At 47.5% G+C, this 12,968-nt stretch overlaps 1 protein-coding gene across 1 annotated transcript in view; it reads left to right on the top strand.

The window, feature by feature from the left end:
• Positions 1 to 6,997: 6,997 nt before the first annotated feature.
• Positions 6,998 to 12,968, top strand: part of ANXA2 (annexin A2) — a 48,869-nt gene continuing 42,898 nt past the window's right edge. Inside the window, exon 1 of the mRNA XM_049905645.1 lies at positions 6,998 to 7,104. The gene's annotated coding sequence lies outside the window, so the exon portion shown is untranslated. The remainder of the gene's footprint in view (positions 7,105 to 12,968) is intronic.

Below are 12,968 nucleotides of genomic sequence, written 5' to 3'. Positions count from 1 at the left end.
CCCAGACTTACCTGAAAGCCCCTTCAAGTTGGCTTTTGTGTCTTTTTGATACGTTCCCATCGGATGTTTAGCACAGGCTCACTGTATGCACCCCCTGCCCCATCTCTAGGCTCTACCATCTCTCCGAGGAGCCCTGGCTTCTTTTACTGGGAAATGCTATTTAGAAAACAAGATGTGGGTATTTAGTATAACACTATTCTTATTTCCGATTCTTTTTATATGATCTGTTTCATCTCTCTGGAAATATTTAGAAACCTCACGCTGTCCCCACCCTGTTGCTGTCGACTCGGTTCCGACTCATAGCGACCCCCACCCAGTGTTCTGAAACTTCATGGCCTCATTGGTGTTCCCTTTATTGGTGTTTCCTTTTTTGTCAAGGCTTTTTTGATCTGAAAACTCATGGCCTTCAGTTCTGGGAAACTGCCTTCAGTTGTTTCTTTGCTGATTCTGCCTCCATTTTGTCAATTCTGTCTTTCTAGAGCTCCTGTTATTTGGATATTGGACCTCCCAGATAGATCTTTTTCTTATTGTTTCTCTCCTGTTTTCCAATTCTTGGCTATCTTGCTCTATTTTCTGGGAGAATTGTTCAATTAACATTAAGTTATCCTCCAAATCTGTAATTTATTAGTTATATTCTCATATTTTTTTTTAATTCCCAAGAGCTCTTGTTTGGTGTCTGAAAGTTCTTTGTTTTTATATCCTCCAGTTTCTGGCACAGTGGTTAAGAGCTTGGCTGCTAACCAAAAGGATGGCAATTTATTTATATTTCACAGAGCCTTTGCGGCTGGGGGTTAAGAACTAAGCTGCTAACCAAAAGGTCTGCAGTTTGAATCTACCACCTGCTCCTTGGAAACCCTATGGGGTAGTTGTTCTCTGTCCTATAGGATCACTATGAGTTGGAATGAACTTGACTACAACGGGTTTGTGTTTTTGGTATTTTTATTTCATAAATACAGTATCTGGTCTTCAGAGGATATTAACGATACTTGTTTTGAAGTTGTGTGATATTCTGTGCACTGCTTCTGTTTCCTCTGAGTTCTTTTTCTATTTGGTAGGTTATTTTGGTCTCTGTAGTTTACATTAGATGTCCTTCTTAAGTGTCTGGTGACCCTTGGCTGCTGCCTCATATTCAAGACTGGCACACCAAAATTCTTACAGAACACTTCGTTTCCATTGACAGAGCTTCCCAACTGGTGGTTTTCACTCTAAAGTGATCAGGCAGGGGAGCTTCAATGAAGGAACCCTGATAGTCTCTTATCTATAGGGTTGTGTTGTTATTGGGCAGGTCGTTTCCTCCAGTGTGGAAACCCAATCGTGTGCACTGGCAGGAGGAGGGAAAGAGTGCTAATGAGTTGGCTTCCAGCATCCTAGTAGGGGCAGGGAACTGAGAATTTTACCTTTCAGTATGGAGACTTTTTCTTAATCCCCTTGATTTCAGCATGACCTCCCTGCCCTGGATTGTGCCTGTTGTCCCCAAGTCCAGGGAGCCCTGGTGATACAGCCATTAAAGCAATCAGCTGCTAACCAAAAGGTCGGCGGTTCAAACCCACCCACTGTTCCACAGGAGAAAGATGTGCAATCTGCCCCTGTAAAGGTTAAAGCCTTGGAAACCCTATGGGGCAGTTCCACTCTGTCCTGTAGGGTCACTATGAGTCAGAATCAACTTGAGGGCAGTGGGTTTGATTTTGTCCATAGTCTTTCTGTGCCAGCCTTGCTACAGGGTAAACGTCCATCATGTGGCTGGGGTGGGTGAGGGGGCAGTTGCTGGACCGAGTGATAAAGGAGAGGGTCTCTCAGATGAGGTGGTTCTTATATAGACTTTCAACCAATGCCCCTATTTTCAGCCCCACCCCCACCCTCACATTTGGTGGCAACTTTCTGGGGTTCTGTGACACAAAATAACATGCTTCCTGGCATCCCCCACTGCTAGATTAGTCTCCAGATTCTGAGGTCTGCTAAGCCACTTGTCACTTGCCCATCTGTTCTTCAGTGTCGAAGATGTTGTCACTATAATGACTTTTCTTTTTCTCTTTGTCCTGGGGAAACAGTCCTGCAGTCCTCCCTTCTCACAACATGAAGGGGTGCCTGTGGTACATACAGAATACATGCATTAGTTGTCCTTTTTTATTGATTCATTTCAAAGTAAATCACGGGCATCAGTACAATTCAACACTAAACTCTTAGACATTCATATCCTAAACTAGGGTTCAGTATTTGTTTATAAACCTTTTTTGTCTTTTGAGCACAAGCTTACATACAGCAGCATGCACACATCTTAAGTGTGCCATTTGGTGAGTTTTGACAAATATATATACCTCTTTTTTTTTTTTTTAATCACCCAGACTTTGGTTTTTTATTACCCAGACCCCTAGCAAGGTTCAGAGCATTACCATCATCTTGGTAAGTTTCTTCGCCCTGTCCCAGTCAATTCCCACCTCTATTTCATGCCCAGAGGCAATCATTCCAACTTTTTTCCCAGTATGGATTAGTTTTCCCTATTTGACATCTTCATACAGATGAAATCATACAGTATGTACTCTTGTGTGTACGGCTTCTTTCACTCTGCATAATATTTCTGAGACCCATCCACGTTGTTGAGTATACAGTACTGTTTAGCTCTTTGTTGCTGAGAGTATTCCATTCTGTCAATATATCTGTTTGCTTATCCATTCTCCTGTTGATGGGTACCGGGCCTGTAACCAAATTTAATTATTTTTAAAGTTGCTTTGAAGTATTTTTGTATAAGTCTTTTTTGTGGACATATGTTTTCATTGGGTAAATACTTAGGAGATGAATTACTGAGTCATAGGGTAGATGTATGTTTAGTTTTCAAATCACAGTCTTCTAAGAAATTATACTAATAAGTGATTCTGTTAGGAGCAAGATTCTGTGAACCAGACATGCTATTTAAGCTTAGTCTGAAATTCAAGAAGGAAGAAAAGTGTGGAGCTTTGATTTCACATTTGGGAAAGCCACTATGTAAGTGTTTCTATTCTTAGTTATTATGAATTTCTATAAATAGTTACTAAGGACCTACAGAGTTCAGCATTCTTATGGGAAATGAGGGGTCATTTCAAAAGTAAACGGGCGTGGCTTCTCTTTTCAAGGAGCTCAAGTACTGTAAGGAGTCCCTGGGTAGTGCAAGTAGTTAAGGTGCTTGGCTGCTTACTGAAAGGCTGGTGCTTCAAGGCCACCCAGAGGCACCTTGGAAGAAAAGCCTGGTGATCTACTTTAGAAAAATCAGCCACTGAAAACCCTACAGAGCACAGGTCTACACTGACACACATGGGGTTGCCATGAGTCAAAGTTGACTTGTAGGCAGCTTTTTTTTTTTTAAATGTTATAAGGATTCCACTAACTAATGGAGCACATATGCTTTTCATGAGTGTGGCATCCTTTTGAAAAATGCAAACAACAAAACATATTTTCAGAATAGTTCATTCACTTTATAAATAATTCTGAGGCACCTCAATATGTCCTACACATTATTCCCAGTACCTAGCACTGCACATATTTATTGAAAGAGTAAGTGAATGGGTAAAATTAAATACTGTGGAAAGTTTGCTTCATTTGTGAACTTAAGAATGTTAGGTCCCAGAGAGCAAGACACAATTAGTACAGAGCCATTCCTAGCCCATCTTCAAATATACTGATCGCATATGACACAATCAAAGAAATTACAAATTTATGGTTATCGAGAGTCTAAACCATACAATATAGAGACCCCGAGGACAGCCTGTATCTCACTGAAGCACAACGATCTCACTTTAGTGAGAAATAGGGAATAATGGGAAAGGAGTAGAGCAAGAGGCAGAGACATAAATTCTGGTTCCAGCTCTGTCACTTACTAGTTTAAGGATTGTGGTAGATGATCTGCAAAACTGGTTGCCAACAATTCCTTCCATCCATATAAACACGTTGTTCACTCCATGAGTCCATTTCCTCTCCCCTTGACCCTTGGTTTGGTGACTTCATTGACCAGTAGAATGTAGTGGAGTGACACTGTTTCAGTTCTGGGCCTGGAATCTTCGATGTTCACTCTCTTGTGAGCGAGAAACCACCCTGCTTGGGAATGGCCCTTTTGGATCTTGCAGTCCCGGTTGGGTCTCCTTAGCCAACGCTGCATGGAGCAGAGATGAGCCTGGTGATCTGCTTCTGGAAAGCAGCTGATGAAAAGCCTATGGATCACAACGGTCTAATCCACGACTGGTGGCGGTGACGGTAACGACGGTGCAGGACAAGGCAACGCTTCATTCTGCTGTGCATGGGTTGCCATCAGTCAGGGAGAGGGTGGGTGTGTGACTCAATGGCGGCTAACAACAACAACAGCAAACTGCAGCTCGCTGGCCAAATCCAACCTGTGGCCTGGGAGCTTCGGTTTTCTCTTCTTAAAACTCAGTTGAAATCCATGACTGCCCTGGTATATAGAGAGGACCTGGAGGATGAGAAACCAAGGGAGACAGAGAGGCCTGGCCAGCCCTCAGCCACTCTAGCAGCCCCGGCGGAGGCACGAGACAAGTGAGTGAAGCCACTTTCGATCTTCCAACTCCAAACGAGCCACCCCAACCAGCATTGTGTGAAGCAGAGACAAGCTGACTCCTGCCTAAATTGTAGAATCGTGACAAATAAGTGATTGTTTATATTTTTACCACTAAGTTTTGGGGATAATTGGTTACATTATAATAAGTAACTGATGTAAGGCACTTGGGTGCATTATTTAATCTCTGGACTGGGCAGGAGACTATTTTGGATTCTAGTTTCTTCTATAAAAATCAAAGATTGGCAGGTTAATTCCTGGGGCTCCTCTCTAACATTCTGTTACTCTGGGAGTAATTTTATCTTTCTACAATATGTAGAGAGGGCCTCTCAATGAGAGCTGAAGTGCACATGGTTACATGGATGATGCAAATGGTGAATGCGTTAGGCTGCTAACCCAAAGGCTGAAGCTTCAAGTCCACTCACAGGTGCCTCACAAGAAAGGCCTGGCAAGCTACTGCCAAAAAATCACCTATTGAAAATCCTATGGAGCACAGTTCTACTCTGACACATGTGAGGCCATCATGAGTCGGAACCAACCCGATGGCAACTGGTGGTATCAAGGCTGGGTAAGCACTGTCAGAAGTGCTGAAGTGCAGAAGATGAAATGTGAGTGAAAACAAAGCTCATCTGCTAGAGAAAATACACAAAATGGCCGACGTAATCCGAGGTCTGACGCAGTAAACGCTCCTCCCAGTCATGGGGTAAGAATCTTTGGACCAAGAGACTCAAAGTTTCTTTTATATTGGCAGAACTGGCCTCACATTCCTCAGAAATAGCAAACCATGACTTCCAATAGCTTTATTTTTTATGATAACATCAGTGCAAAGTTCTTCAGTATGACGGAAACCCTGGCTATTGAGTGATCTACAGAAGTGTGGATTTGTCAGATGCCCAGGGCCAGCAAAGAAAAAAAAAATCTTTTGGGTACTTGGTGACTTTCACATATTTCATATGATTTGAATTCTTAGCCCCCACAGAGGACCTAACCCAGCACAATTAGGAGTCAGGCTGTGGAGCTTGCTCTGGAAGTAAAGAAGGGGCTGAGTCATGCATGCTCTTTCCCACTGGCGTGTTATGTTCCAAAATGTTCTCAGAGTAGGAAGATAAACATGGTTTCTGCCTTCAGACTACATGAGCCATTAATGTTGATCAGAAATTGTATCCAAGGTGTTGATTTATTTTCTGTTTGTCCTTCAGTTATGGTCTATCATGTGTAATTCCTAGTAATAGAACTGGGTAACAGGAAGGGAGCCAAGATACCCCAAGTGTTTGTTCCACTTAGCATCTGACTCACTGGGTGTCGGTCAGCAGGTCAGCAAGCAGGAATGCCTTCTGGCCTTGGTTTCTTCCACCATATGAGCGCAGGGCTGCCTTTCTCCCATTCTCTGATTCCAGGAGTGAGCTGGCCCTCAACTGGGAAGTCAAAATGGACGTGTAAATAGATGGGAAATTAAGACAGAAGCATCAAGTCCTAAGAGGAAGGGCTGTTTGAAGTGGGCATGAAAGGAAGGAATTCAAATGCGCAGTGAAAGGTCTAGCAAAGGTTTTGGGACTCAGCAAAGCGTTCTTGCTATTTCAGGTTTGACTACAGTATTTGCTCGGTCACGCAGAAACGTTTGTTTGCCCACATGTTGCCAACGTGGTTCGTTGAAAGTAAAGAAAGAAAAGCGAAAAACAGCAAAATCCAGCCGAGGCAGCGGGCTAAACAGCTAGAAAAGAACAGCGGTAGTAAAAGGAGGAGGGGAGGAAACTTCTTTGTTGGAGTTCAAAACCACCGGCCCCACCCAGCTCAGCACGTCTTGCTCAGAGCGCACAGAGGTGCTGGACAAGGAAAGCTCCCGGACTCCTGGGGAGCAGCTGAGCACAGTTCGCTGCGAAGGGTTGGGAGAGTCTTCTAGGGCGGATGGGGTGGGCTGTTGGCTCCGGCCGCGGTCTCCCGGGAACCCCTACCTCTGGCTCCGGGCTCCCTGTGCTGGCTCGGAGGCCAAGTGGGCCAGGCTCTGCAGGGCAGGGCCGGGCGGAGCGCCTCCCCGCGTTCGCGCCCCTCTCGGGAACTGCGGGGCAGGGGTTAAGCAATGTGTTTGCAGACGGTAAAGCGAATCTGGATGCCAACGGCTCCAGCTCAGGGCAATCGACATTTGTTTCTTGGAACAATTCTTTTCTCCAGTGCATTGACGCCTTAAAAAAAAAAAAAGGTGACTTAAGCAACCCCAGAGTCTTCTAACAAGCTAATTTATTAGCCCCAGCCAGGCTGAGAGCTCGACGTGGCTCTCCAGCAGTAAAAGGGGGAGGGAGGAAGAAACTGGCAGATCCTGGGCCTGGAGGAGGCCGGAGCTCGCCAGGAGCCTCGGCGGGGCTTTCATGGAGGGCAGGGTGCAGGGCGCGGCGCGGGACGTTGCAGGGCGAGGCTGGCCCTGAGCCGGGGAGGGTGAGTCACCCCGGCCGGGTGGGGACGGGGCGGGGCGGGCCGCGCGGACCGAGGCTGTGGCGGGTATAAAGCCCCACCCGGACGGCCGGCTCCGCTCCGCATCTGGGGACACTCGCAGCTCTCGGCGCCCGGCCCAGGTAAGCGGGGCGCGCCGCCCGCTATGGCCCCGGGGCCGCCGCGCTGGCGGGAAGGCAGGACCGAGGACGCGGCCTCTCCAGGAGAGGCTCGGGCGAGGGGACCCGGGAGCCGTCCGGGTCGGCACGGGGCTGTGCGAGGAGCGGGCGCAGGGGCCAGGTGGTCGGGGTGGGGCGCGGGTGCCGGGGGCCCAGCTGCACCCGGGCCTGGGGTGCAGGAGAGGTAGGGATCCGACCTCCCGCCCAAGTCCTCGCAGGAAGCGGGGGCGAGGCCGCGCCAGGGAGGGGAGCGGAGGGGGGCCCCCGCAGGCCCGGCGGGGGTGGGGGGACAGGGTGTGGCCGCCGAGGGAGCCGCGGGACCCTGGCAGAGCCGTCCTCCGTGGGCGCTTTTCCCCACGTTTAACGAAAGCTTTGTAGCCATCTAGAAAGTAACCACATTGCGTTCCGAGTTACTTCACTTGACATAAACGTGGATCCGTGGAACCTGAACCCACCAGCAGTGGGGAAGCTGTGGGGGAGGATGACGGGTGCGAGTTTGTAGTAGTCACGCACCTCCCGAAATAAAGCCGAAGCAACAGTAACAAAACCTCAGCTCGGTCTCCTTTGTCTAGATTATCTTGTGGGATAGCAACCTCTGATTTAAGTGTTTCTGGAGAGTTTCCCCGTTGCTTGGGGTCACATCAGCCGGGTCGAACATAGTTGCATCCGGAAGGAAGTGTCCCCGTGCTTCTGTGGGGAGGGCTGTCTTGAATGTTACTCTGAGTGATGCCGCGGTGAGTCAGGGACTGGGGGTGCAGAGAAGGGCGTGGCTCGAGGCCGCTCCTGCAGCGCTGCCAGGCGGTCCCCCTGTCCTGGTGTGTTGGAATGGGGCTCCATCAACTGACCGTGGAGAAGATCAGAGGCGAACGTCAGTTTCCTCATCTGTGAAAGTGGTTTGAGAGCGTTCATTCTTTCCTCCGCTCCCCCACTCCCACAAGATGCTTACTGAAGATTTCAAAACAATAAATGTGGAAAGGACAATGAGAGCATTAAGCGCTACACAAATGCAAAGTCTCCAAACAAACAACATGGGTGCGTTATTAAGATTTTACGGGTGCTCGATCTGTGTAAAAGCGTGGGTCTCATGGGTGCACACTGGGTCTGTACCAAGAACCAGCTCCAGGAGTCCAGGAACCTGGGCCTCTGAGCTCAGACCGCCTGTGCAGATGAATTCTGTCCAGAAGTGTGTGCTGTCTGGGACTTGGTGCTTTGGAATGCAGAACACACTTCCCCAGCGTTACAGGACGTGGTCAGGCTAGCCCAGAAAAACCTATTTTGCATGCAGGCTATCTAAGTCTGATAGGGCATGCCTGAAATTTTTTTGGGGGGGGGAGGGGGGAGTAGGTATAAGGGAGGATCTGTAGGTAGGAAGAATGAACCAACCACTGAAATATTTTTCCAGAACTTTTCTTACTTCCAAAGTTGGCCATGATTAAATCATTTTCAATGGGAAAATTCTGTCTTTGGCCTCTCTCTGCTGTCTTTTCTCCATCTTCCTCCCACCTCCTCAGACAGGACCCTGTCTCCTGACATGTTAGGACAACTGTCAGACTTGTTCAGTTGTGTCGTTCCCCCCCCCTCCCATTTCAGTGTAGTTACAGCTGTGTAGCTGCCATTGGGTTGATTGTGACTCATAGTGACCCTATAGGACAGAGTAGAACTGCCCCATGTTTCCAAGGAGCGTCTGGTGGGTTTCACCTTCTGACCTTTTGGTTAGCAGCTGAGCTCTTAACCACTGCGCCACCAGTTATAGCTAGGGATTAGCAAATTGAACCCATATTCATTAAGTTAGGAATGGTTGTTGGCCTAAAATCTTCAGCAACCCAAGAGGAGTTGTGTTATTTAAAACACAAAACAACCTTGTTAACCCTCCCAGACCCAGTGCCCCAGCACATCTGTAATTTATAGAATCTGAGGCTGTGGAATCCCGGAGCAACAATGCTCACACACTGTGAAGGAAGCTTTGAGGTGAGGGCCAGATCCGGAGAGGCCAAGGGCACTGAGACTTTCCCACTTAGCTTCCTTCCTTCTCAGGCCATCTGTTATCTAAAAGCTTCAAGGTTTTCTCCAGAAGTGCCTATCGCATCTGAGTAGAAGGGTGAGGCCACAAACGTGTATTTTTTTAGTTGAGGTTTATGGTCTCGCAGTTCCCTGAGGTGCCAAGCGGCCTGCCTGTCTGGAGCAAATGTACAGGAAATATTGCTGACTTACCGACTTTGATCAGGAGTTTGGTCAGGGATTGGAGTCTTGGTATTTAACTTCCTGTGTCTTTGAGCTTTAAAAGGACTGTATTGACTGCCGTTAAGCCTGTAGTCAAGGCCATTAGTTTCCTGGCCACTGAATTTAATTTCTGATTTAAGCAGTTTTCCTTGCAAGGTAGGTATTCTTCTATAATTGGTATTGATTTTGAGGGCTGTGGGCACTTCCTACAATGATGGGCCTGCTATCTGGTACTAAAGCACTATCAGAAGCCTTTGTTTTAGCTCTTTGCTTGTGTGGGCTCTGCCTGCTGAGGCATTTTCTATTTAGGGAGGACTGGGCGTGTAACAGAAGAGTCCCAGACCCTGGAGGGCTGCTATAAAACTCCCATTTATTCCACAAAATATTTAATAAGCACCTAGTACGTGTCACTGAGTTACAGGCACTGGGGGCTGAGCAGTGAACAAAACAGACAGAAAACGCCTGCTCTTGTAGACCCTAAATCTAGCGGGAAGAGAAATAAGTGAATTGTACCAACAATCACAAAGATTGCACAGGACTGGGCAGCGTTCCGTCCTGTTATATATGAGGTCACCGTGAGTCAGAGCAGACTCAATGGCAAGTAACGACATTATAGTTGCCCAGTGGTTTTAAACCTTGTTGGTGTAGTGGTTAAGTGCTACGGCTGCTAACCAAAATGCCGGCAGTTCGAATCCACCAGGTGCTCCTTGGAAACTCTATGGGTCAGTTCTACTCTTTCCTATAGGATCACTATGAGTCGGCATTGACTGGGTACTGGTTTTAAACTCTCCGTTTTCCTAAATTAATGTGAGTTTCCAAGCATGGCTGGGGCTCACTGCCCTTTTAATACAGCTGTCCCGCAGACCTGAGCATCTCCTATAGGCTGCCTCGGGGAACTGCTGTTTAAAGTGATCTTGACTCACCTGCCTTCCAGACTTGATTGTGAGAATCAGGTAGGAATGGAATGTTCCTCTCTTTTTTTGCACATGGGAACCCACTTCCTTCATTTTCCCTGGTACCACACCCTATTCTAGTTGTCGGCCACACCAGAGGAAATTCCAGCTCTTTAAAAAAATTCTTTCCGCCCATTCACTGTCTAGTATATTTTTCCTTCCCCCATTGCCAGAGGCAGGCCCCATCTATTTTGTAGAGAGGGCAGGCCAGCAGGCGCCCAGGCTTGTGCTTCTGAGGGGCTCTACAGAGACTGTCTCTGAATCTTCCTTCTAGGGTACACCTGGAAGCGTTTAAAGCCATCTCAGTGTGTTCGTGTCAGAGCATAACTCAGTAGCACCCAGGTGGCCGGAGTTCTAATCCCAGGTTGAGTCTGGTGGGAAAGCAGGGGCTGTGACATAGCCTTTTTCTCCCTGCCACTCCCAGCCTCCACACTCACAGCTCAGAGGAAATCAGAGTCCCAGGGACACTTGTAAGCCCTTCCTCCCCCCATGGCCTTGCCTCCAGTGTGGAAAGGGGAAATAGGTTCTATCTCCTCCTTTTCCTGCGGACAGGACCCAAACAGCGTCAGAGGTGGGTGCTGGGCTAGGGGTAAGGATGGACTTTATGTCACAGTGACAAAGAGGCTGGCCTGGATCTGCTAGGCTTTGCAAAGATTTGCACAGAGGCTGGGAATTTCAACCTCCAGCTCTGCATGTAGGTAACTGGAGCTGCCTTTTCAATGCTCAGTCTGAGGGAGGGAAGAAGGGAGGAAGGAGGGTGTTGGAAAAGAAAAAAAAAAAAAAGAGGCACTAATATGGAAATGCCCAGTGCGTGTACACCACCGAAGAATTCAGTTGAACGTCTGCCTTGTGCCAGGTACTATGCTCAGACCTATGAGCAAACAGATGTGTAAGACCCACACCCAGCAGACAGGTAGTACGAAAGAGGACATTTTCACAGATACGCAGGGCGACAGGGGCACAGAGCAGGAGGCTGCATGAGCAAAGGGAACACGCAGTACTACTTTCTGAATCCTGAAGCGTCCTTGGACATCAGCTAATCAAAATACCGTGTTCCTGGTGGCAGGAACATGGCAGGCACAGGCCTGAAGGTAGCAGGAGAGTGCTGTGTTTGCTTTAAGAAGAGTTAAGCCTGAGCTGACTTGGGTGCGTGGTGCGTGTGTGTGTGTGTGTGTGTATGTATGCGTGTGCGTGTGTGTGTAGAGGTAAAATGGTAGAAAGGTAGGCAACATCCAGGGTGGAAGATCTTGAATGTGAAGTTGCCTTCTTTTCCGTAGGCAGTGGGGGACCGTTGGAAATACAATATGTGGGTCATAAAACACTGAAATTAAGTTGTAAACGTGAAGGCCTGAATTTCCCAATCCTGAAAGCGCTAGGTGCCAAGTGAGCTCATTCTTCCTGCTGGTTTCTCTCCGCCCACTCTACCCCCCTCTCAGGAGACTGGCAGAGAGAGAGACTCTGAAAGCAAGGAGCCACAGCGCGTCTGTAGGTAGCCAGCCAGTATTGGTTCAGATCAGGCGGCAGCAGGGACAAGCTGGAGCAAGTCCTGTTGTCTCCCTCCGTCCTGCCAGTTTGATCAAGGCCACTGGGCAGAATTCCAGGGACTCTGGAGGGATGACTTGGCTATGTGACCATAAAACCAAGAAGAGTATGTGCTTCCAGGAAGCTTCTTTTAAATAAAGACACTTTTTGGGAGCTGAGGGTAGAGCACACTGGGGAGACCCTTACACACACTCATACCAAAAACCCAAACCCGTTGCTGTCAAGCCGATTCTGACTCATAGTGACCCCACAGGACAGAGTAGAACTGCCCCACAGGGTATTTGAGGAGCACCTGGTGGATTCCAGCTGCCGATTTTTTGGTTAGCAGCCAAGCACTGAACCACTGTGCCACTAGAGTTTCCACACACACTCATCCACCTTTTTTTTTTTTTCTTTTGGTTTGAAATTCCAGTCTGGCCCTGTATTCTATCTACAGAGGTGAGCACAAGTCTACAACAAGGGCTTTGGTGGGGAAGCCCAACACCCCCTCTCACCCACCCATACCTACATTTGGTTTGAAACCCCAGCCTGTGTCATTCGGTTGCTGATTGATTCATCAGGGTTGCTAGGGACCTGTTTTCTGGTAACCATCAACAGTCCACATGTAAATCATAAAGCGGCCGTGGACACAACACTGCTGGGTTGTGCTCAGACCAGCCCTATTGCAACATGTGTTTGTTTGATCCAGTTAATATCGGGGCTTCCTGGAGCTAGTGCTTCTTAACTCTGTTCGGCACAGCTTAGTTTTACTATTTGAAGCACTTTCAGGTTTGCGTTTTTCCATTTTAACCTTTTTTCTTTGCTTTCCTTTTCTTTTTGAGGGAGACGTTAAAGCTGCTTTACTTATACTTTTTTTTTTTTAGTCGCAACTATGTTTGTAGAGTGAAAAGATAAAATACAATAAAGCCTGTAGGGCTTTTTAAAAAGGACAAGCTCTTAAATTGCCTTTAATATAATCCTTATTTTAAATGTAAATCTCTTGTTTTCCACAATTGCATGATTTCATTAGTGGCTAGCTTCACACTCAGGACTTTGCTGATCAGCTGGTTAACAATATCGTTTATTAATATTTTTAAGGCCAGAGGAAACTGTTCTGTCCACTTTCATTTGGGT

This window comes from Elephas maximus, chromosome 13, assembly GCF_024166365.1.
Source record: "Elephas maximus indicus isolate mEleMax1 chromosome 13, mEleMax1 primary haplotype, whole genome shotgun sequence".
NCBI classification, from domain to species: domain Eukaryota; kingdom Metazoa; phylum Chordata; class Mammalia; order Proboscidea; family Elephantidae; genus Elephas; species Elephas maximus.
The sequence above is the reverse complement of the archived record's forward strand: the minus strand, read 5'-3'. Positions and strand labels throughout refer to the sequence as shown.